Source organism: Diadema antillarum, unplaced genomic scaffold (assembly GCF_040938485.1).
Source record: "Diadema antillarum isolate AM-2024a unplaced genomic scaffold, OU_Dant_1.0 seq00000129_RagTag, whole genome shotgun sequence".
NCBI classification, from domain to species: Eukaryota; Metazoa; Echinodermata; class Echinoidea; order Diadematoida; family Diadematidae; genus Diadema; species Diadema antillarum.
Genome location: NW_027271207.1, coordinates 1,404,919 through 1,430,170, shown reverse-complemented (window position 1 = coordinate 1,430,170; position 25,252 = coordinate 1,404,919). Strand labels below are relative to the sequence as shown.

The 25,252-nt window shown below is 38.1% G+C and overlaps 1 pseudogene; it reads right to left on the bottom strand.

The window, feature by feature from the left end:
• Positions 1-25,252, bottom strand: part of LOC139727380 (uncharacterized) — a 51,251-nt pseudogene that overhangs the window by 21,031 nt on the left and 4,968 nt on the right.

Below are 25,252 nucleotides of genomic sequence, written 5' to 3'. Positions count from 1 at the left end.
AATTAATTAATAGATTAATGAATTAAATGAGTGAATGAATAAATAAATTAATAAATAAATAGGAATTCATGATTGGATTTTCTGTATAGATTGCTCGCAATTGAAACAAATGTTGGCATGCTCTGAAAGGACGGGTAATCCTCTTAAGGACTAGTGGTTGCTGCAGTGGGTTTGACGGCAGTAGGATTAAAGAAGAAGGAATGATTGTGGGAATACATCTGCCATACCAAGTCATCACACGTTGATCCAGCTGAGCAATTATGGTGGTCTTGACAGTCGTCCACATTGGTGTTACACGTCTCACCAGTGAAACCAGCAAGACAATGACAGATGAAACCGTCTTCAATGGGGTCACACTGGCCCCCATTTCTGCAGGGCGTCGAGTCACACGGATTGGCCGAGAGTTGACAATACGTGCCCCACGTCCCCTCCGCACACTCACAGGTGTATTCATGGACCCCATCAACGCATGTACCTCCATTCTCGCAATCGTTAGTTACGCAGTCATCGATGTTGTTCTGAAGTTTAAAAAGAAAACATTGTTATCAGTTCTTATCACTTGTTTAGGAGACACAACTCTATGTTCTTGATATCACGTAAAATTATTGTTTTCTCTAGAGTCTTGTGAATTTCGGTTCTTGGTATATCACAGCCCTGAGTTTGTAAGGATCGTGATTTATTAACTCTGCCTTAAACATTGTACGAAGAGTTCTACTTGTATGTCAAGTAGATGCACAGTCTTGTCTTCTTTCTTTTTCTTTTTTTTTTCTTTTTTGAGGGGGGAGCCTAGTGCAATTGCGGCACTACTTACACTTCTAAACTGTATCATTAGGAAAAGGAATATGAAAACTATGAATTATTGCATCTTCACTTGCTCATCCTGCTGAAACTGAAAACTCTTTACAAGCACACACTAAAGACTGATGGTTTTCTATCGCCTGATGGGTACAGATTACTGTTATATGGTCATTAAAGTTATGAATCTTTTATCTTTGTGCTTGCGTGTGTAAGGGGGGGGAGGTGTGACGAAGAAAATAATCACGCAATTCAAATAATGGAATGCACCTTTGTTTTACTTGAACAGGAAAGAAAAACCTTAAGGCTTACACCTCCCCAGGAAGACGGAAATTCAGGGGTATTTTTGGATGTCAAAGGATAAACGCGGTATATGTCAAGCTTCATACATACCTCACAGTTGTTGCCATCAAACCCGAGTAGACACTGGCAGGAGTAGCCGCCATCAAGTCGATCGTGGCAGGTTCCACCGTTCTGACAGATTGACAGTGAACTTTGACATGTGCTGACTCTGACGTCACACAAAGGTCCTGTGAAACCATCCTTGCATACGCAGGGTGAATGAGTTGATGCCGTCGATGCATTGTATGGCTTCGACGCATGGTTGTGCTCTGCATTCGTTGATTTCCGATTGACAGTATCGACCTGTGAATCCTGGTGCACATATACATCTGTGCAACAGAAAGTATTTTAAAAGACGTCCTCTTGAGTGGTAGAAGCGCAATTTAGCGTTCTGTTTTGCTTAATTTTCATCAAAATTTCCGCCGTTACCATGGCTACATCAGCAGCCATTATTCTTCAATTCATAAGGTATGCAATTGCTGATTTATTCAGTTTTGAAGCATATTCTTCAGAGATGTCTGATATATGGCGCCAAAGTAAAATTCTGTTTTCTGGAATACAATGATAATAATGATACAATCATTGCATTACTATGACTGATCAACAATGGAAGAATACAATACCCCTAGACTGTTTTTTTTTCTGTATTATTATAGACTTTAATGCATATCGTACAGGGAAAACAAAAATGAGACACACCGCATTAATTTTTGAATGATAATACATAAATTAGCTGTATGATTTCTGCTTTTGAATTTCTATACAAGATTTTCTGTATGCATGTGCAATACACGTGTACCACCAAGTGTAGTTATTTAAGACATAACGTTTATCATTCATAACTTCGAATAACTTCACCGCAAAGAAGAGTGTGAAAGAAAATACATTTATAACAAACTTTCATTATTCATTTTAGTATATTATTTTCACGGGTTAAACAAATTTGTAATTTATACCTTGTAAGTGTCAATGATGTTATGATAACCAATTATTTGTAATACAACACACATTTTCCTGGGCTCTTTAAACGTTTCACTATAGAGAGATGATTCAAAAGATGCGATTTGCCTCCTTACCGCGGCCTCTTCCGATCGATATAACAAGTGGCGTTATTGAGACACTGGTTATCTATACAACGGATGTCAGTTTCACAGTGAGTTCCAGTGTAGCCAACCTCGCATTCACACGTGTAAGAGTCTATTCCGTCAGTGCAGGTCCCATGTTGACAAAGACTTAGAAAGGGGGAATTGAAATAAAAAATATAACATGACAATCATTTTACAATGATTCACAGCGGAAACAAAGTTCAGTACTTCCAGCACATCGAAGAGTATTTAAAATGGCATACCTGCAGGTCTCTACATAGGTTTTGTGTCATTACTCTAGTCTAGCACTTTCCATTCTGCTCTATGCGAATGTAATAACATGACAATCACACTATGCGTGCACAAGGGTTTGTAAGACATCAACCGTGATTTGGAGAAGAGATTGTACCTCGGACATGTCACCTGCAGTCACGTTGCATGTGAGTTACATCTTTTCATGAAAACAGGCAAAATACTCCACTTTCTTCTACTGCAATTTGTCTGATCCTTTAAACACTTCAAAAATTGTTAATAAACCCTAAATGCAACATAATATTGGGCAGAACCGCAATTCTGTCATTTCCATGCTGAGGAATTCCCTCGCTCAAATGATTCATTTGCATCATCGTTGCATTTGCAAACACGAACGCGTGAACAACGCGTTAGCGTAGCTGAAATGACATGGTAAGCATTCTGAAAGCTAATGACATTCTATACCCTATCTTGCCATATCTCGTCTTCTGTTATTCCTTTCTTAAAGAAGTTATAGGGAAACGAGAACAAGTGCATTATGCTGAGTTCCCAAAGCTAAATCCCACCATGATTCAACTCCCTTTCATTTCTTTTTTGTCTGAACATGGAAATTTCACCATCCCCATTCCACATCATGAAAATATGACCAGACTAACTTCGATAAAGATTATTATCAGTTATTCGAGGTACCATATTCCAATGTCTTCATGAAGATTTCTCAACGACCGTCACTAAACTTACCTTCCCTCGCAGTCATCAATATTGACCTCGCAATTTGTTCCCGTGAAGCCATCCACACACTGACACTCGTAGGATTCCACCAGCCTGATACAGGTTCCTCCATTAAGACAGGGTGCACTGGAACAGTTGTTTATTTCTTCATGGCATGTGCTTCCTGTTATCAAGATGAGTTCATGAAATTTTAGTTTTCAAGTTGACCACACATTAGGTTTGCTTGCAATCTATTGCTTTCTTGGCATTAAAAATAACTTTTACCGCTTGGCGAATGTTCAAGTGTAGAGCCTGACAAATTTACGACTATTCATTGGGGGGGGGGGGTTCTCCTGCAGTGTTCATTCTAATTATGGCAATAAACATAGACAATAATTGTATTGACAGTCAAGTATACAGGGTATGAAAACAAGATCTCTCCTTGAGTATGGTTTAATGATTGAAGAAAATAACACATGGCTCTCTGTAGATATAAGTAACTGAATTTATGGCAGAAAGCGTCCTCTTATGCATTAATTTGGTAGGAACGTTTACGTGAACGATGGCTCTTTGAATTTGACATAAAGATTATTTAAAAAAATGGACAAGGACTCATCAATCGTATGATAATGATGACCACAGTGATCATGGGGGCATCATTAGTAATGCACAATGAGATGTCTACAGTTGGCTGTGAATGAGTTCACAAACTTATACCTTGATATCCTGGAGGGCAGTGACAAACGAAGCTCGCATGATCTCCCGTACATGTGCTGCCATTGATACAAGGCTCCAGCTCGTCACATAGACTGATTTCATCAAGGCAGTACTGCCCTGTCCACCCGCCTCACAAAGACACTGAAAGCCTTGAGGGTCATTGACACACTCGGAGTTCACTCCACAGGGCGCTTCTGCACACCAGTCCACATAATTACCACATACTGGTCCTGCAAAAGTCGGAAACAACAATGGAAAGAAAAACAAAAATAGATAGAAATGAAATGTTATGTATTTTTTCACAGCATTACCACCAAACATTATTAGAAATAGTTCAGAACACAATCCTAAAGCGATATTGAATACACATCTATAGACCAACGCCCCGAATCGATAACGTTTAGGCATTCAGTGCCGGTGGAAATATACTCATACTTTTCTGGAAAAGACAAAATCAAAGGACGCGACTTTCTTTTGGTCTGCCCTTTTCACCGGATTGTGCTGTGCAGACATGTGCGTACATGACAACTATTAATTTGAATATTTTTCCCTTTTTTGAGCAAAATGTGTGTGTTGATAATGAAACTAATTAAAGAGGGAAAGACCTCACACATCTTGAACCGTTTCTGAATTCTCTGAAGATGCAAAATAATAATATAATTGATTCAAAAAGTATTAAAGCAACAACAAAACTTCAATGAAAACACACACACACATACATATATGATATATATATATATATAATATGCATATATATATATATATCATATATATATGTATATATAATACACATATCTCGTTACACACACTACAAAATGCGACGGCCCAGGGGTTTAGCAGCTGAAGATACACGTCTCACACTCTCTCTCTCTCTCTACCAATGCGTGTATGTATGTATATATAATTATATACATTACAAAGTACACAGTGTCTGTCAAGTCGTGCGAGGCCTCACTCCTCACGGCAAATATTTTCCCTTTTAACTGCCTTCAGGACTGAATATAGGTAAAATATCACACTTGCCAGTAAAACCGTTGGGACACCCGCAGGTGAAATTCGTGTTTCCATCGATGCATGTCGCCCCATTAAGACAAGGTTCTGATTGGCAGAAGTCCACATCCACCTCACAGTGAAGACCTGTATAACCTGTCACGCACCTACAAGAATACTCGAAGCTTGACTCGGAGAGAGCATTGCATGTTCCTCCATTCTCGCAGATGACACCACTGCATGCCGTGATTTCCTCCTGGCAAAACTCTCCAGAAAACTTTGCAGCACAAGCGCAGAATGTCCCATTTCCTATCTCTGTGCAAGTGCCATTATTCAGGCAAGTGACGTTGGCGCAGAGGTCAACATCTTCTTCGCATCTGCTGCCCGAGAAGCCAAATGGACAGTTGCAGGTGTAGCTGTTGACGCCATCGATACATGACCCATGATTGAGACAGGGACTGGATTGGCATTCGTCTATATTCATGGAACAGTTCACGCCCCGATATCCTGGCGCACATTGGCATACGTAGCCCATCACTGCCTGCTGGGATTGGGAGCAGGTAGCGCCATTCTTGCAGGGATCCCCTGCACACATATCCACCTCAACGCTGCAGTTCTTTCCACGAAACCAAATGGACAACTGCACTCGAAGTCTCCTAAGGCACTTGTGCAGGGCGCATTATTCTCACACGGTGTGGAGAGGCAGTAGTCTATTTCGTTTTCACAGTTCACACCTGGGAGGAGTTTAATATTCAAGTGAAAGAATTACAGTGAATGATATCGACTCTTGCAGTGTCTATTCGATTCATGAACTTTGCATTTATGAAAGAGAATAAACATGTGTATCTTGCTCGTGTTTGTATCATGTCTGTCGATAGAGAATAGACATCATATCGAAATTGGCAGTGGAACAATCTGACAAGGTTTCAAATCATCGCTCTTTTTTAGTTTACTTTGGGGCGCAAGTAAGTTTACACATATTCTGGTTAAAGAATATACATCCATCATTGGATTGTGCTCGGGTTTTATTTTTTGTTTTGTTTCTTTTTTTACATGGCATAATTACGAAGGCAAAAAAAAAGTGATAAAAAGTATGAGGAGCGCTTCCCCTTAGAAATGTACTTCACATTATGTTTTAATTCTAATGGTAAAAAGGAACATTCACACCAAGGTCGGTACGCCGTGCTAATATTTGTTATTTTTATTGTACATACATGGACAAGGAGGCAAGAAAAAAATACTTTCGGCTGATGGAAATGAAATAAAAAGAGAATGCCATGATATCATGATGTTTTCAATTATGAACATAAGGAATAGTCATGTTAAAAACATGTAAACTTTAGGATTGTATACATACCTTCATAATCTGGAGCACAAGTGCACTGAAAGCTATCGACAAAGTCTGAACACGTTGCTCCATTGGCACAAGGGTCTGATGAACATTCGTCAATATTTATCTGGCAGTTCTTGCCGGAGTAACCCGCCTGGCACGTGCAGCTGTAATCGATGCCTTCATTTATGCAGAAACCACCATTTTGACAGGGTTCATAATCACAGGCACCTGGATTTAAGTTTGAAAAATGAATACTCTCGTTAATTCTTTATCACATTGAATTGAAACTACCCATATATGAATAGGTTGTAAGTTATCTAATGAAAATCAATGAGCATTATTGATTTGTTTTCTGTTTTAATGTTTCTTATGTGTATATGTCAACAAAAATACCATAGCCACCACAGGGCTGCCAATATTCACCTATCGTAATCAGGGAGCGTACAATGGCCAAAGGTCTTTTCTGGTCTCTCGCTTTCCTATCATATCCATAATATGATTTTATATTCCCGTTTTACTTTGTCGTTACTTGTTTTAATACTTCTTATGTTCGCATGTCTGTATCTGATTGTACTGGAATACATGTTAATTTGTTTTTCAATGGATATGGAATATGGAGACCTTATCTGTTTGTTTGTTTGTTTGGTTTTAGTAAAAGATTACTAAGGTCATTTTTACGGCATCGTATCACACACACACACACACACACACACACACACACACACATCTTCGTAAAGACCAAGTAGATATCTCTACACCAAACAGTCAAGGACATCAATTTTAAGTTACTGACTGATGCACTGAGTGGGACTGGTTGTTCCGTTGTGACGTGTTGTGGTATTGTCGGGGCATGGGATGCATTGCGTCCGTTGAGCCAAGCTTTGGTAGCTCCCAACAGGGCAGGGAGAGCATGGGACAAATCCAGACTCAGAAAACTCCCCTGACTTGCATGGCTCTTTGTGACGTGCATAGAAAACAAAGAAAGAAGGAGAAATCGAGGGAAGAAGATTGGTACAAGGATAAAGAGAAAAAAGAAGTGTAGAATATGAGTCATAATGAGCAAACTTTTCTTTCTCTCGTTTTTAGAGGGTTTGTTGTCATGAGCATTTATCATGAGAATCCAACATTTGCGATAAGGTCACATTGTTAGCGGTCAAAATGAGCTAAAAGTATCTGTTCTGAAACAGTGACATCTTTTGAAGCTTTGAATTAAGGACGGTAAATCAGAGCGAACAAGAAAAAAAAAACACTTTCTTTGACGACTTCTTAAGTACAAAGGTATATCTCACATAACATTTAAGAAATGAAGAAAACACTCAAGAAGAGCCACTTTTAAAGACAGCGTGTATGCACGCATTAATGCCTCTTTAAACACATATGTTGGTCAAATTGCAATTTTAGAACTTGGCATATTTTGTGGGGAGAACAACATTTTGTTTTTACATAGAAAGCGTATGGAACAAAGTGACATGAAGAACTGGATATCATAAACTTAGGTGTATCAGATACAAAAGATAGATTGTTTGGGTTGTGTTTGTCATGACAGCCTACAAAGTGCCCTTGATTGCATGACTTTCAATGCATAAAGCAGAAGCCGTAATTCCAGTAAACAGAAAAGACAGTGACAGTAAGTTTAGTGTCATGATAATGATTGTTGTTCTAAATATATACCCATCTACTGCAAAGCCATGCAAAATGATTGTCATTAAATAATTAAAGTGATTTAAGCCTTAAAATCAAGTAGACGAGTATAATTATTGTTACTATCTGCAAACTCACCGATGCATTGGTTTGAAGAATTAGATCCCTTTTGTCTTGTTGTCATTCCCTCAGGACACTGGTTACATTCAGTGCTAAAGGAGGAGTTCTGGTAGGTTCCAATACCACATCTATAGCATGGCTCCAGGCCCGTCTCGGAGGCGAATCCCGGCTTGCAGATATCTGTTATTAAAAAAAAAGAGCTACGTCTTATGCACACTGCATACCACTATATCAAACTTTTGTTTAACGTTGGAATCAACCACAGATTTAAGTGAAGTAAGCGTATTACCAATTAGATAGCATCAACTTAATTCACAATACATCAGGAAGAAAATAATGGGTCACAAGTGTCATCAGTATTATAGCTATTTACGATTATACACTATATGTTATAACATGTAGATACACACACATATATATGCATATATATATATATATGCATATATGAGTGTGTATCTACATGTTAAAACATGAACGTTTTTTCAAAATGGTCTTCTCGTTCAATTTCAGATTTAAGCATTCAATTTCCTCATACACATGAACGTAAGAATGATAAGTAAGAGTTATTTCGTTCATTTGATCACTGAAATTGGCTTTTACTTCATCATCTTAATTTCATCATGATGAATAGCATTTGTTTATTATGAATATCCATTTTTTTTTCTTTTGCTTATCATTTTATGTGAATTTCAATATAAATTCCTTTCTTCATCAAGATCATCACATTTTTTGATATCTTTAATTAACATCTTTATTTTCATCATGATGATCATATTGTATTACAAATTTATTTTCAATACAGGCGTCATGCAAGATAATTATTTTAGATAAACCTGTCCATTTACCAATAAGTTCACCTGTAAACCCCGTATGTTATTCTATAATTTCACTGAACTTCACTGAAACTGAATTTCATGCCCGGGTGTCACAAATGATTTTAAATCACTTTAAAGAATGTTTTTTCTTCAATAGCGAATAGCCTTCAAACAGTAAGAGAGCCGACCCCTGAACTCTTACCAATGCACTGTGTGATGTTTTTGGCGCCAAGTTCCAGAGTAGACTGACCACCTGGACACTGGTCACATGTGAACTGGGCAGTTTTGCTCTGGTATGTGCCTATTTCACACTGCAAGCAACTCTTGGTTGTGTTGTCAAAGTAGAACCCTGTCCCACACGGAGCTGTTACAAATAGAGAAGGAACCATGAGTTCAACTTTTATTTTGCAGATAAATAAATATTCAATATTAGTTGCTGTAATAAATGCACATCTACATACAGGCACTATTACTTTAAAACTGTTTTATAACAGATTCAAGCTTTCTCTTAATCCCTCCCACAGTAATTATGAAATACGAAAATGATCAGTCTCGTTGTTAATATGGAGACGCATTTGGTCCACGAAGGTAAGTAGTTACTAAATTTTTCTACGAATTTATTCTGGCATACCATTTGTAAGATCACAACCATACAGTGGCTTAAAAAAGCTTCCTATCATCTTCAAACAGTACTACGAATGTTTTCTGACATACCGTCTGTTAGATTATGATCTTGAAGTAACTTTAAAAAAGCTCTCCTCATCCCAAGCATTAATATGTTACTGCATTGCAAAGCCGTCTCCTATATTGACAGCAACTGAATAATTACTTTGTGAAAACTAACAGACGGGACCTTCTACCACATGATATGGTATGGGATGGCTTGCGCATTTTTACTCTATGAAGATGTCAGTAATTACAATTCAAAAGGTAAAGGCTGGTCTCAATTTCTTCTTACATCACCTTCCCGAGAGATTCATTATTACTTTTTTTTTTCATGTAAGGGAGAAGGGTGATATGCAAGCAAATGAGTGAAGTTACCAGTAGTGATTTTCACTCCTGGAAAGAAGTTTGAATATAATTCTTACTGCAGTGGTAGTCTTCGTTATCAGCCGTCAATGGTGGATTGCAGAGAAGCTCTGCGTATTCGAAATCATACGAGTCCTCATCCACTGTCAGTGTGATACCGATTTCCGAACTGGCGTTTGACAAATCCAGCCAATTCTCCTCAAGGGCTTGATATGCGTGATCTATTAAATCCCCTTCTGCATTATACGTAGCATCGAAGTTACTCACACTGCTGCTCTGATTAATTGCCATCGACATTTCAAAATTGATGGTAAACCTGGACAATAAAAACAAAGGTGATATATATAAAGTAAGACTGTTGACAGGTCGTTAGGAAGGAATAGGCCTATCGCAAGTTTACACATCCACATACGAACAGATTACTGTTTCCATGAGAACGGCAATGGAGTGAATATATGAGTGAGATGATATGATGAAGAAAGGAGAAAACGATGTGTAGCTTTGAAACCATTATTCCTCTTATATACTGTTCTTTCTTTTCGGAAAAATCGGTCTGCGCCGGGAATTGAATGAATTGGTCTTTGGCAGGGAACGCAAACGCCTTAAACCGCGCGGCCACAGAGACGTCAGAGCAATTCATGCAGACCCAAGTTCGATTATAAAAATTGGAAACGCATATTGTATAATGAATCAAATGAATTTAAAGTGAATTACAAATGAAGTGAATTCGGACTTTCTTTATGTGTTAAAGACAGAAACAAGATATCATCTTCATCTAATGTGACTCAATGATTAAATTAATGATTAAGTTCAATTATTCTTATGTTTGTTTGCTATTTTTTTTTACCTACTTCAAAGTATTCACGGTTAATATTCATTCATTCATATGATATATTGTATTAAAGCTTTTGATCTGCATTGCTTCGAAATTGTTATCAATAATGATTAATTTATTAATGTTTACTAGTTATCATTATTACTTTTCTATTGGATCGAAATAAAAGATCAGTTGAAAGGGAGTTGAAAACACAAACACTTTTATGGTTGCAAAATATGATAATTAATTAGATAAGTTAGATTTGTGCATCGGTGTATCTTGATACATTTACAGTATAACTTACACTACACTGGGGTTGATGTGTACCTCAAATCTTTCATGTAAAGGGGTATGGAATCCGTCGAGATATACCAACAAAATGATGCTGTGATATGACAGATTGTAATCAATGATCTCCGTGTGTACAAATGTAATAATTAGATCGCAGCGGTTGATAGGTCAGCCGTTGCGATCTTACAAATTATATTACAGTGTATGTAAAGAGAGAGCGAAGTGACTAAAAAAATCTTCCATAGCACATCTTCACTCTTCTGTTCAAATTATCTCTTGATTAAATAAACATAATATTATTTTTTAAATTTGCAAATGGAACAACAACAACTAACACATAGTCGGAGCTATCAACATCTGTCGTCCTCTTCCGTCGTTTCGCCGTCGACGAGAGAGAGCGACGTTGTCGTCCGGAGGTCTCTTCAGCGCTCCTCCGCTTGCGCCTGGCCCCACCATCGTACGGGCCACAGGTAACTTCGACATTTTCGACTGTGCACTCCACGTTAGGTGTGCAGGTGTCTGAGTAGTAGAATGATTCCTCAAGAAGCTGTAAGAACGCCTCGGCAATCTGTGCGTTGGTTTCATTTGATCCGCAGGAGCCGCTGAAATACTGAAGTGTACTTGGCAGATTTGCTCGGGTTCCTCGTCTTGTTTCTACGGATTGATGTGACGGATTGACGGGGGAGATGTAGAATGAACAATTACTTTCCCACTTATTAACTCTTGATGTTTTAACTAATGTCATTGCATTACGCCTGCTATCGCTTTACCGTGTTAGTTTTATATAGATAATATCTCTTTTCATGGTTCGGTTCAAAAGGTACAGATAAGTAGATATGAATAGGACCAATGAAATGCATCGAAACCACAGATCGTATCCCAAAGTTCCATGTGCTAAAACGAGGAAGAAAGCTTCAGGTGGCGTGGTGGATTCAATGAATGCTGCCAACTATATAAAGCTGATGTGGACTTAGAAAAAAAAAAGCCATCAGCGCGCAGAGCAAGTTGACGTTGGCGTATACAGTTGTTTTCTTTCTTTCTTTTAAGTCGATGGAATACGAGCCCAGAATCTGTCTCTCGTAGTTTGTTTAACAGCACGGTTGTCACATGCTCAACATTTTGGCATAATTATGCTCATTCAAGTATTATTTGGCGGCCCAGCACAACTCTGAGAAACTCAGTGAATACAATCTACTGTTTGTCAAAAGCAACTGACAACCTAGCCAACGTGTACCCTGGCAAGAGTTTCGTAAAACCGACGGGTACGACTTTAGTTAAGTAGTGAAACAGACCATTTTGGTACATTCAAAGTGTTATAAACCATGCATTCCAGGCTGATATCTTATCAAGAATGAAAAGATAATTTGTCATGAATTTCACTCACCTGTGCAGTCAGGCACAACATCATGAGGCTGCCATGAGCCTGAAGTTCCACACACGTACTGCTCTGGGATATCCAGCGCACTTCTGGGGACATCGTAGCTCTCTTGGCACAGAATTGAACAGAAAGTACCGTGTGTCCATCCGTCACAAGCCAGTGCTCCATTGATTGGTGGATCAAGAGACAAGCAGGGGATGGCTGATTGAAAAAAAAATAGGATCAAACCAGACACATAACAGTTTATTCTTGATGGATTATTTGAAGAGTTCATTCAATCGTTGGGATCATGACAAAAATCATGCACATAATACAGCTCTCTTTTACATTCAGGGTATCTATTAAAGCAGGGGCCGCAAAAATGGGGAAAGGGGAAGCGGAACCTACCCCCCCCCCCCCCACACACACACACAGATACACACACACGCACACATACACACTTTCATTTTGAAAATCACAACAAACCCATGATCTTCCCACACCAAAAAAAAAAAACATAATAAATGAATAAACGTTCCGCGGCCAATGATAAGTAACATCGCATGAAAAGTTCGTCCACATGAAGTAGGAAGACCGTTTCACGAGAGCCTTTCTAAAATAATGTTGCATCAACTTGTGAGTAAAAGGGTGTTCTTTAAGGTCATGATCAGGCTATGATCAGCCATATACTTCCAGCACATGAATGACACATCTAGCACCTAAAAACAAACAAAGAAACAAACAAATAAACAAACCTACAAGCAACATTAGACCCGGAATTCCATGGTATAATGAGGAATTCAAAAAACATCAGCAAAGTATTATACTTCACATACGTTGGACACTAATAGTAAAGGAGCACGTGGTTGTCCTCTGGTTGTCCGTGTTGGTGGCCGTGTAAATAACGAGGTGATCGCCGTACATGAAGTCCGCCATGTGGTCATCATACGTGCTGCTGATTTCAAGCTCGTCTCCCGTCACCTCTTCGAAAATTGGCGGGTCCCAAGACACAGTAGTCGTCTGCTGACTGCTGTTTAGACTCTGATCCGGTGGACAGTACACCAGGACAGGTGCGAGATCGTCTGGTAGGAAAATAATTGGTATTCTGGTTTCTTGAAGGAAGTTGAGTTTTAATTGCCTCACGGAATCAAATTAGATAAGTTCACTTTAAAATGCATTTCTATTTGTGGGATGATGATATAAACAGAGGTCAACGTAATAATATATTAGAACGTTGACCATGTCAAGGATAATTACTAAATGAGGTATGACGACTAAAGATTACAAAAATGACAACGAACAATTACAGCGAAAAGTGTGCATTTCTGAATGGTAAGTGTTCAAAACCCACCTTGCACATAAACGTAAAACTGACACGAGACGCTGTTATTGGCATCGTCCGTAAAGGTGTAGGTGCAAAGAGTATCCTGGGTAAAGTTATACGGGGATGTCAAGTCAGGAGGGAGACGTTAGAACATCAAGACTGGTATCAGCTGAATCGGTGGCACTAGGAACGTCAAAGGAAACCTCCACTCCCCAGGATTCTGTCTGGATGGCCGTGATGGGGGCCGGGCACGAGGTCAAAGTTGGAGCCGTGAGGTCTTGGAATAATGACCAAACACAAAGAAACGTGGAGAAAATGAAACAAGCATATCTGTTTTCTTGTTTGATAAAAAAAGAAATACTGTAGGAAATCTATTTATTAACTTTGTAAAGCCTAAGTAGTTATTATTTAGCTGTTGTTATACATGTCTGAAATCATTAATTGTGTATTGAGATTTGATTGAAAGTTATGTGCTTTAGCGATCAGATTCTTTCCTATCATCATTATCGGCACTGTCATTGATATCATTATTATCATTATTATGAATATTCTCAATATCATTATACTGCTTGGATACGTTTAACTAAAAAGAATGTACATGTATACGAGAGTCTTACGTATTGATATTGCACAGCTAAAAAGGTTGCCTATTTCCAATTTAAAATCAGCAATGTCTGAAATAGTTTTAATTCATTATGTGTGTGTATGTGTGAGTGTACGTGTAAGTGTGGGTGTGCCTGTGTGTGTTGACATAATCCCTTTGTACATCTGAATATAATCCATTATGTATTTACGAAAGCCCTCTGAGAAGGGTTTGGTGTATGACACCTAGATGCGCTAAGAAGACCATTATTAACCTCGGCATGCAATGTTGGATGAACTGTTGAGGTAGCGGCTCCATTGTCCATCACTTCCACAAACAGTTGGTCTCCATCGCCTTCTAAAGTTCTCCCATTAGGACAGTAAGGGGTACATGAGGTTCCCACCTGAACCTGGGATGACCCCGCACACGTTGCTGGACTCACGGAGACGTACATCGGTAGCTCCAGTGGATCGCAACGGTACGCTGCTCGTTACAAATTGAACAGAATAAAAATCAAGCCGGGGATATAAAGATGGCAAAGAACAAAAAACAATTCATTCCGATCTGACTCTCCCTATATACCTACTTTATTTCATATACATCTGCTAACTTAAGACAAATCCTTCTATTGGATATTTTCATTGCAATTGAGTCTATGACACAAAGCTGCCAGCCGGATTTGCTCGGTAATCACAGGAGCAATGTCTAAATTATGACACAGATAATTCGTACAATTTTTATTGGGGAAGGAGAAATTTGTGATATGGAACACCTGGAACTCGTCAAGAGAATTTTGGTGCACTAAAACAAAAGGAATCTACAGGTATGGCAGGTAGATGGTGCCTTTCCATTTTCCCCGAGTACATGAACGCATTATGGATATTTGTGTAATCTTCACAAAATATATAGTATAGTTTATGGATTAGGAATAGGGTATGCTACTGTCGTGTGTAATAGTTTAATCTATTGGACAGAGTGCTTACGAAAGAAGATGTACTTCATGGCAGAATGCTGACGTGGTCATTGCATAATAATAGGACCCTCGCAACACTTCAAGTGTTAAGAAAATTGCTACCGACACACTATCTAATTATCGTTATATGATACCAATAAAGGAATGTGTACAATTCAACCATCAAGAACACTTTTGACGCATATATTGCTTTCTTTTCATACTTTTAAAGGGATCTTCTTAATTGATCATTTATCAGATTTTTATTTAGATAAAATCACTCGTGCAAACCTTCACACATAGGAGCTTCAGTCATCGCCCAGTACATCTTGGCTCCATCAAACTCACAGGTGACATTACTGGATCCTGTCAGGTGATAGCCAGAAGCACAGGTCACATGACATGTAGACCCCCAGTGAGTGTCACATGATCCTTCGAAGGAGCTTCGTGCAGGTAGCAAGTATGAGGAACATCTTCGTACTAATTAAAAAAATGGAAGGAAAGAAAATATACATTCTCAACGTGTACACAACAAACACAAACGTCCACAGGCATGCGTTCTTTCTTTGCTAATATTCCACTGCCGACTATTAACCCTAAAAAGGCCGGGGGGGGGTTGAATCAACCCCCCACCCCCTTGACATTTTTCGCGACTACTCCGCCGCGCGAAATTTTTTGACTGCGCCGTTCGCTGACTTTTTACTTTCAAGTCTCGCGCATCTTTTGACACTATTTTTGCGAAAATCGCGCATACCGTTATGACGCTGCATGATGTTTTATACATGCCTGTCAGACCAAAAATGGCTCAAAAACGTGATTTTGTGTATAAAGTCTATGCAAATGGAGTTTTCTCTTCTTATTCATAAAGATACGATTGTTTTCACTTTCATATGCTGAAACTAATTGATTTTAGCATAATTATGCTTGAAATAGGTCCTGTCATAAATTTTGCGGAAAAAAATGATAAAACAAAAGGTCGAAAAAACAAAGAAATACATAAGAAATTCATAAAACAATAAAATACTTAAGAAATTGATTTTGATACCAAATATTTTTTCATGTACATTGTTAGGAATGCTACAAAGAATGTTTTCACCAAAAATTAGGATTCTAGGAGCTTTAATTTCTGATTTAGAGCAAAATGTATGATTTTATGCATATATTAGCATAATTAATCATTATGAAGAAGATTTCCATTTCTTTTTGTATAGCTTGCTAGAATACGCCACAGGTAATGCACGTGCCAAATTTTATGGCGATTGCGCGATCGACGGCCGAGATCTCAGGGGGGGGGGGGGGGGGTTGAATCAACCCCTCCCCGGCCACAGAACACCCAAAAAAGCCCGGCCTGGTTAGGGTTAAAACACTTACATTGTAACAAAATTAAACACTGCTGGTATTTGTAGGACCTTTAATTTCCTTTTAAAATATAGAACAAACAATAACTTAAACGCGTCTTCATCTTTTCGGACGGTACAATTGAATTGTATAAGAAACCCAAAACTGCCGACATAATCTTATTCAGAGTGATGATATAGAGCGATAATGGAAAGAGTAGTGCATTCCCGTTTTAATGAAGTTCTCGAGTAGGCGGTTTTCTTTCTTCAAATTCATTAAATTCTTCCGTCGAGATGCTTTCATTGCAACTGATTTACGTCGATGCAGGGTTTTCTTTCTTATATCAAAATTTATCTGTAACTGAACAGTAATTCATACACAAGACATGCAGATGATGTAACTGATTTTGAACTACAGTAGTGGTGCGTTCATTTTCGACTTTTTGTGACAAAAATCTCAAAATATTTACATTCCTCTTTGCCCTCCTAGACTCTTTCTTGTTTCACAGTTTTATTTATTAAAGTTTCCATTATATTGCCGCCACCTGAACGGTGACAATCAAACAGATAAAAAAGTTGCATCCGTCTTTGAAAAAAAAAAAAATGTCAGTAGGGACTTCGGTAGATCTACTCCCTAAATCACACCAGACCACAAGGGTCTCCACAGAGGACTGTCTTACCATCTACGGACACTTCAAATGAGCAGGTCCTCCTGTTGCCCGCTGCGTCCTCCGCAGTGCAGCTGACCCTGAGGTCACCTTCATCCATCTCACCCATCTCCTGGTCACATGATACCAGGGGATCTTCCCCGCTGTTGTCGACTGCTGTCACATTCCAGGTCACGTTGGCGCGCACTTCACCGCGTTCTGGATGGACCGTTTCATCACCGGGGCACGAGATGAAATTTGGAGCTTCGATATCTGGGTGTGTAGTAAGTACATTGGAAGTCTAACTGATACAAGTTTTGAGACGATCAATTTCCAGAATGCAGTATATGAAATAGGGAAAATATGTTTACTTATGTGTGTTGCTGCACGGAGATATGGGAAACAAAGAAATAAAAAAGCAGATATTACAGAGAAATTTTCTATAGGTTTTACAAGTAAAATGGACAGAATGTGTAATAATTTCAATCACTGTAATTAATCATCATGTTTAGAGTGAGGTGTATGCAAATCAAATATCTTGAATGTACGTGTATTGGTAATGAAAATTGTATATCACACGTTGTTTGGGCATTCTAACTGCATACAAGAGCTATCATATTTCAAGTAAATACTCAACTTTATACATGATGGTAATTTATGTATTATTCTCAGTACGGTATCAATCAACAACCTCTACGTCAAATCACGAAATGCAACAACTAGTGTCTAACGTACAATGTATTCTACACGTGTGTTGACTTCTGATATAGTGAGTATTTGCCCTATCCGAACAAGTTACCGGGAACAGAGATTGGCAGTCTGCTTTTGAATGTTAACATTGGAATCAAGATTTTCTCTTCACCTGTGCACGTGACCTGCGAGAGGTCACCTGGTGTCCATTGACCATTCCCCTGACATTCCAACACGGCAAAGTTTGAGGGCTGGAGACGGTAGCCACTCCTGTCACATGACACCACGCACTGCTGACCAAAGACTGGACTGGACATACAATCTGATGGAATGACCGTCCCGCCCGTTGGAGGTTGGAGCTCATTGCAAGATGTTGCTGATGGTTTGTTGGTGGTGTTGAAATAATGACAACTCCAGTCAATCACAATGAATTGACATTGATTTTACAGATTGAAATTGATCATGTTAAACACCATGTTACCAAAATCCCGCGGCATTTTCTTGTGCATCCATTACAACATTAGCTCATGATTTTATAACATCTGAATTTCTGCAGAACGTGACATCCATAAATTCATCCATCTGTACGAGTCTTGTTTTACAATGCTTACACAATGCAACTCCTGCCCATTGTGCTTGACCATGTATGATTGTCTTTTGTATGTTGAGTTGCAAAAAGTCATTTCACGGATCTTTTTATATGATACAAAGTGTAATTTCTATAGATGTTCGTCATTCCTCTGACAATAATTACACCAATGTGGATACATAACAGTTATAACGAAAAGCCTAGACTTTCACTTTTGGAAACTCTATGTTTATCAGCGTGAAATCATAAGAAGTTTTGCATTTTCCGAGTATGATGATGAATGTGATTCAATTTCTAGTTCAAATACCGACAACAACAGTAATAAAAACAAAGATGATAGTAATAACAGTAATCTTCTTCAAGATCATCAAGATTTATCATCAACATCACCATCATCTGATCAGGGTCGTCTTTGTCCACGGTAACCTTTTTATTGTTACTAGGTCTTGCCAAGGGACGTAGGACATGTGACAAGGTCCAAACTCTGTATCTTCGATTGGAAGTCCCAGGCTTTTTGTTGTAGGTCCATGGTCTTACCTACTATGCCGCGGTGTGCCCCCACTACGACAATGAAAGTGGCTTAATAAAACAGTGGCAGGGATATTGATTGACAATCTGGGAGTGCATGGTATCTAAACTACCTACCATTACAGGAGAAGTCTTGGCTGGTCCACGTCCCATCTGCCTGACATCTTGGCAAATTGTCCCCCACTCCCTCGTAGCCATAGGGACAGTACAGGATGCACTGGGTGCCGTAGATCTCTGTGTTAGGCGGATCTTGAGTGCATCCCGACCTGATGGCGTTGTTTGGGACCGGATATGCCGGACAAGTTTTCGCTGTGAAGAAACCAAGCGGTCGTTACCACAAATAGTTAAGTCCTGCAGTAGTATAAGCTATATTATATCAATAATCTCTCCTGTTTTAAGTTTTATGGTTGTGTTAAGTTCAACTTTGCAGTTTGGATTGCGTTTAGGTTGGGTTGGCGTATATGCTTCTTTTTATTAAAAATTCTTCACTAGGGTCAGCATATAGAAGGTAATACTCACATTTATTTACGCCGTCTTCAGTACTTGGCAAAGTATCAGATGACTCTAAAATGTGAATCAATGAATGTCGAATGAATGAGAATAATAATTTTTAAAAACCCAAACCTCACTCAACAACCACATTGCACTGGCGTTAGTGATTTGCACCAATATGTAACTTTATATTGATATACATACCCAACATTACTGATCATGTCGCTGTTTACATGCTAAATTGTTTCGAACATCGACAAATGAATCTTTTTTTAAGTGTCAGCAAGACACTAACACAGAGGGAGCAAATTATGCAGGAAAGGTACTAGTAAGTATGAACAAGTTGGCGGGAATCCCCTCCCTGATGACAACATCTTTTTAGAGGTAATCATACGTTCACATGTGGGTTGAGTTCCATCCCAGTACGCGGATCCCTGAGCGTCAGTCAGCTCACACGTCCGCTGTGTTGGTCCAGAGAGCTCGTAACCCTCATTACAGGTAAACGAACACTGGGCGCCATAAACGAGGTCGCTGCTGCAGTTTACGACGGACCCGTGATGGGGTGTCTGGAGTTGCTGGCATCGCTTGACTGTACGGAGTGAATGTTGAAAAGTTGATGGCATATGAAGCGTAGCATTCTAAGTTAATGTCCTCTTTTTTTCAATGTATATTTACGGCAAGAATGTCAAAAGAAATATGAGCCCCCTCGTACATTTCTGTTATGATATTTGATATTATAGGACTTACCTTATTCAATTTCTTCTTGTCCTGCCTCAAATCTATAATTTTTTACATAATTAACGAAAGAATTCCGATGCTGGGGAAATTTTGGTGAAATATCCCTTTCAACCATAACGTTAAAAGAGTCGAAATGCATGCATTGAGCGTTGAACAAAGCAAAGACTAGCAATTAAAGACGATCGCAAAGCAACTTTTCTGCTTTAAACCACATAATGTTGTTTCTACCTGCAGGTCCTACCTAAGTTTTAAATATGTATGTTTCTGTACCAACAGGGAAAATATGTGACCGTGCACCTCAAAACGAACAAAAAGTCGCACACACTGATTTTGCGTGAGGACTGAAAATAAGTGAAATGGGTCAACCTAGCCGAGCTTGTCTTTTTCATATTTTCTGAAAGAGCGGGTCTTCTTTTACATTATGCTAAAATGTGGTATCATAAAACGGGCAGGAAAGTGTGTTTTTTTTAGCAGTTTATCTCGAACATTTTTGGTAGAATAGTGTGATTAGGTGCGTCTTTAGAATCCCTTTTTCATTTCTGAAAAACCTTGTCCTCACTCTTCACTTTCAACTCAAATAACTTTTGAAAGGATAGTGCTACTGCTTTGAAAGTTGGCATTTATTATGGACAGAATATGTTAATGAGGCATGCTTAATTTCAGTTTAATCTGATAATCCCTTCATTGTTGGTACTCTGGTGGTTTACTTCCTGTTTTTTGTCCCATTCATCGCACAGCCAGCACGGTTTGGTAAAGATTAAGCGCTTGAATAGACACTGTACTTTAGAGCCTCTTTTCTCAGTTCACACATTTCCTGAGTTTGTGCTTTCTTTCCAATATTTAAATAGGTTAGGAGAGTCCATTTGATTTAAGTTATACATCATTTTAAAGCTTAAAGTCTGCTCTTTCAGAATATGGTCTTAACTAAAAATTCATGTCTGGCGACTTTTTGTTTGTTTTGAGGTGCAGTGTCACATATAACATTTCATCACACTTAAGACCAAAAGATATTTAAAAAAATTACTCCCGATCATTATCATTTCGATGTTTGTACATGCTTGTACATGAATGTGCATGTGCAATGATGATACAGAAACCAATAAATCAAAATCAAAATCAAAATCAAATCAAATGTATCAAGACTTGATTCGATTCCTTACCTGTTACTCGGACGTAGAGGTCACAGGTTGCTTGATTGTTGGTTGCATCAGAAGCGGCGAATGTTATTCGTGTCGTTCCTTCAGGAAACTTGTTATCGTCTGGCAGGCTTGAAGTCCTGTTTCGATACGATAAGAGCAAAGTTATGACAGATTATTGCTTTTGCTTTTTGTTGACTTTACATACATAGACTGTTGAAGAAGAACGCGTATAACTACGGGAAAAAAAAGGTTTGTATGAGTAATTCCGTAAGAAAGAATACGACTCTGAGAGACCGCCGTACCCGTTTATTAACCATTCTACTTTTCTTGACATAAATGTAAGTGCATGTATCACTATCCCTATAAAAAAACAACAACTTTCAAACACAAAAGGTATATATATATAATATATATATATATTTTTTTTTTATATATATATATTATATATATATATATATTTTTTTTTTTTTTTGTCGAGACGTTTGATCCAGATGAAGGTTAAGCTATAATATTATTTTCTGCGAGAATACACTATTTTAAACAGACGTGACAAAATATCCATTTCCTGTTTGAATCGTAGCTTGATGTAAATCTTCAATGGACAAAAATTTTGGAGGATAAATCAAAGGACTTTACAGACAAATTGACTTACAGTTGAACTACACTATCGCCGGAGTTGTCGGTTGCGTTCGGTGTGTTGATATCGATGACGGCTGAAGAGCTCCCTCTATCGGCGTTGTAATCCACGTATAGTGGACATGGCGGATCGAAGACTGGTGGCTGGTTGTCTGTAATAGCAACATGTATGCCACAGATTAAAGAATAAACATTCAAATCAACATCTCCATAGTGCTCAGGAAAAACAAAGAAACAAACAAACAAAAAACAGGCCTCATTGATTATGAAGGTTTCATGCGCAGAACCCATAACTTTAACCCTTTTATTTTGTGTGCTATCGAGTCAGATTACAAAGAATTCATTCTGTAAGAAGATACACAGTCGAGAGGTTGACTTCTGCTGAATAAACGACTCATTGTGAGCTGAACAAAACTTATTTTAGATTCAAATTTAAGTAGAATAAAAAAAAATCAATTTTCATATTCCATACAATGTCATGCTTTTATGTTCCATGTTTGTCTTTTTTTGCTTCTATATTAGGTATAGTCAAAATGAAAAAAATGAGGGTTTGTGTGGACTAATAAAAAAGTGTTGCACTGACATGAATGCTTATAAACTTCAGTATGATGAGAAAAATAAGTTACCCATTAGAAAATTAAAACCGGAAATTAACCTTGTTTATCCAAAACTTGCTAAATGGACAAGGGATCAACTGCCTTATTTTGATATAGGACTTGTACTCTAATCTATTGCTCAAAGTTTAGAGGAAAGAGGGTATTAACTTTAATATTCAAAGCTATTAATTAGGTACTTTTCATGTTTCTTATTTCACTAACCACGACATGTGACGTCTCTGTCGTCGTTCCAGGTCCCAGGCGACAAACAAGTTTTCTGGAAAGGTCCATCGTGTAGGAAGCCCGTATCACATGCATACAAACAGGTGGTCCCATAGGGAACCTGACTAGCCTCGCTACAAGACTCGGGTGATAGTGATCCATCGGTGGGGACGCTCAATGAAGCACATGTTATGGGAACTAAAATAAAAAGGATATGAAAATGCCTGCCTGTATTATGGCTTGCACGGTGTACATCTTGTCAATAGTAAATACTTTAAAGAAAATAACAGGCTGCGTTGTGAAATTTTAGTCTTATCACCACTTCCGTTTTGTTTTTACTCTCGCTATCTTTTTCTTTCCTCTAATTGATAAAATGCATCATGGCTTATGATACTTCCCACCTACTTTGCACCCTTAATGTTTCTAGCTATTACAATAGTTTGACACCTACAGAGAAAATAACATTGAAAATATTCAAACACCGAGTATAAAGAAATAAAAAAACATTAACTATTCACAGATACAATGTGTACCCTTAGACACCAAACCTCACTCTCACAAAAGTATGTCTACTAAACTCAGAAACATTTGCACAATTAAATATGCCGACTTTTCCACTCATTTCAACCGAACACATAAACCAGAATCCAGGTTATTGCCTGTAAGTATTAAGGTATATTCACGATATTTGTTAACTGCAACAGGCCCAACAAATATATTTCAACACCTGAGCATCCAAACTTTTGGAGCGGTCACGTAAACTGAAATAACAAAGATATCAAACCCACCATCGCAGTGAAAGTCATTTCCACTAAACGTGCCATCAGCTTGACAAGCCCTGTAGACAGACCGCTTCCCACTGCTGGACTGGAAGCCATCATCACACCGGAAGAGACACTCGTCCCCGTACTCGGCGGACCCAGAGGGGCAGCCTGATACGGTGCCATTCGTAACAGGTGGTATCTGGCACTGGACAACTGGTGTGATTGGAAATGAGGAAAGAATTGTACACAATATCTAGCATGTGATGTAAGTATACAAGTAAATAATACAGGGCAGTACCAGACCTTTAAAAAACACAAGTTTGAAAGAATTAGTAAAAATCTATAAGCACACAGAGAAATAATATTATATGAAAATCGAATACTAAATTTGGAAATTTATTAAGTTGGGAAGTTCAAGGATTTTTGCTAAAAAGTTCCCAAGTAGTTGATACGAATATGCAAATGAACTAGCTGCTGATGCCATCATCCAGTAATTTCCAAGTGATATAGTTAGAGAAATGAAAGAAAGAAAAGAAACTATTGATCGAAATAGTCCATTGGAGTCTTTGGCTCAGGTGAGCTAAAACTGCCTGAAAGAATACAGTCAATATGGGGGAACTCACGGTCGCATTGAGGTGTGGTGTCACTCCACGTGCCTACTGTGGTGGTATCATCCGTTCGGTTACATGTCAGAGTAAACGACTCATCGTCCTCGTCGTCTGCCATAGAGAGAAGGTAGCCTTCATCACAGAACACTCGACATTCTGACCCGAACACAGCCCCACCTTGGCATGTACCTTGACCAACAATGAGGGCGACATCTCCATTGGCAGGTGGGTGCAGAGCTAGACATCTTGTAACTGGAAAATTGAATGTTCCACAAAAACAAAAACAAAAACAAACAAACAAACAAACATACAGTAATAAAACAGCATCAGACGTTTAGACTGCAGGGAGTTGGGTCACATAGCAAATTATTATGATATCAGTAAAGTGGAAGATGGAGAAAAAATGCATTTTACTTCTCTTTATCAGCATCGGCATGAGGACAACATCAACATCCACAGTCCTTTTTCCCAACTGAAAAATATATTTTTTACGTATTTTTTGGATATTTTTTGAGTATTTTACTCATAGCTTATTCATATTTTTTAGATACTCTGAAAATAGCATATTTTGGGGGTATTTTTTTTTTAGTCTTCAGATGAGATGAATATTTTTTCTATATTTTTTCATTTTCCCTATAAACGTTCTTGTCAGTTTGTAAAAATACTCTAAAAATAGGATATTTTTGGGATATTCTTGTCAAATTTCAAATACATTTTATATTTTTTCTGTATTTTTTCAGCTTAATTAAACAAATTAATAAAAAAGCATTAAAATATACTTTAGATAAAAAATTTGGTAAAATTGTGGTAAAAGTGAATCCATTTCTATTCACTTCAATTCACTAGTAATATAAGTAATGTAAGTACACTTATCAATTTCAAAATGTTAATCTTGTACATAGTGTAAATACACTTGTTTATAATGTAAATAATTTTCTTGTTGAATTTAAATATTCTTCTTCTGTATTCAAGGGCCAACGTCCACTAGCGTTGCTATTTGTTGGACCCTTTTACCAAATTTGTAAATATGTTTGTACTTTCATATTCATATTGTTGATAAATTTGATTCTATACTTTCATGTCTTGTTTTCCTGTCAATTGTATTATTATTA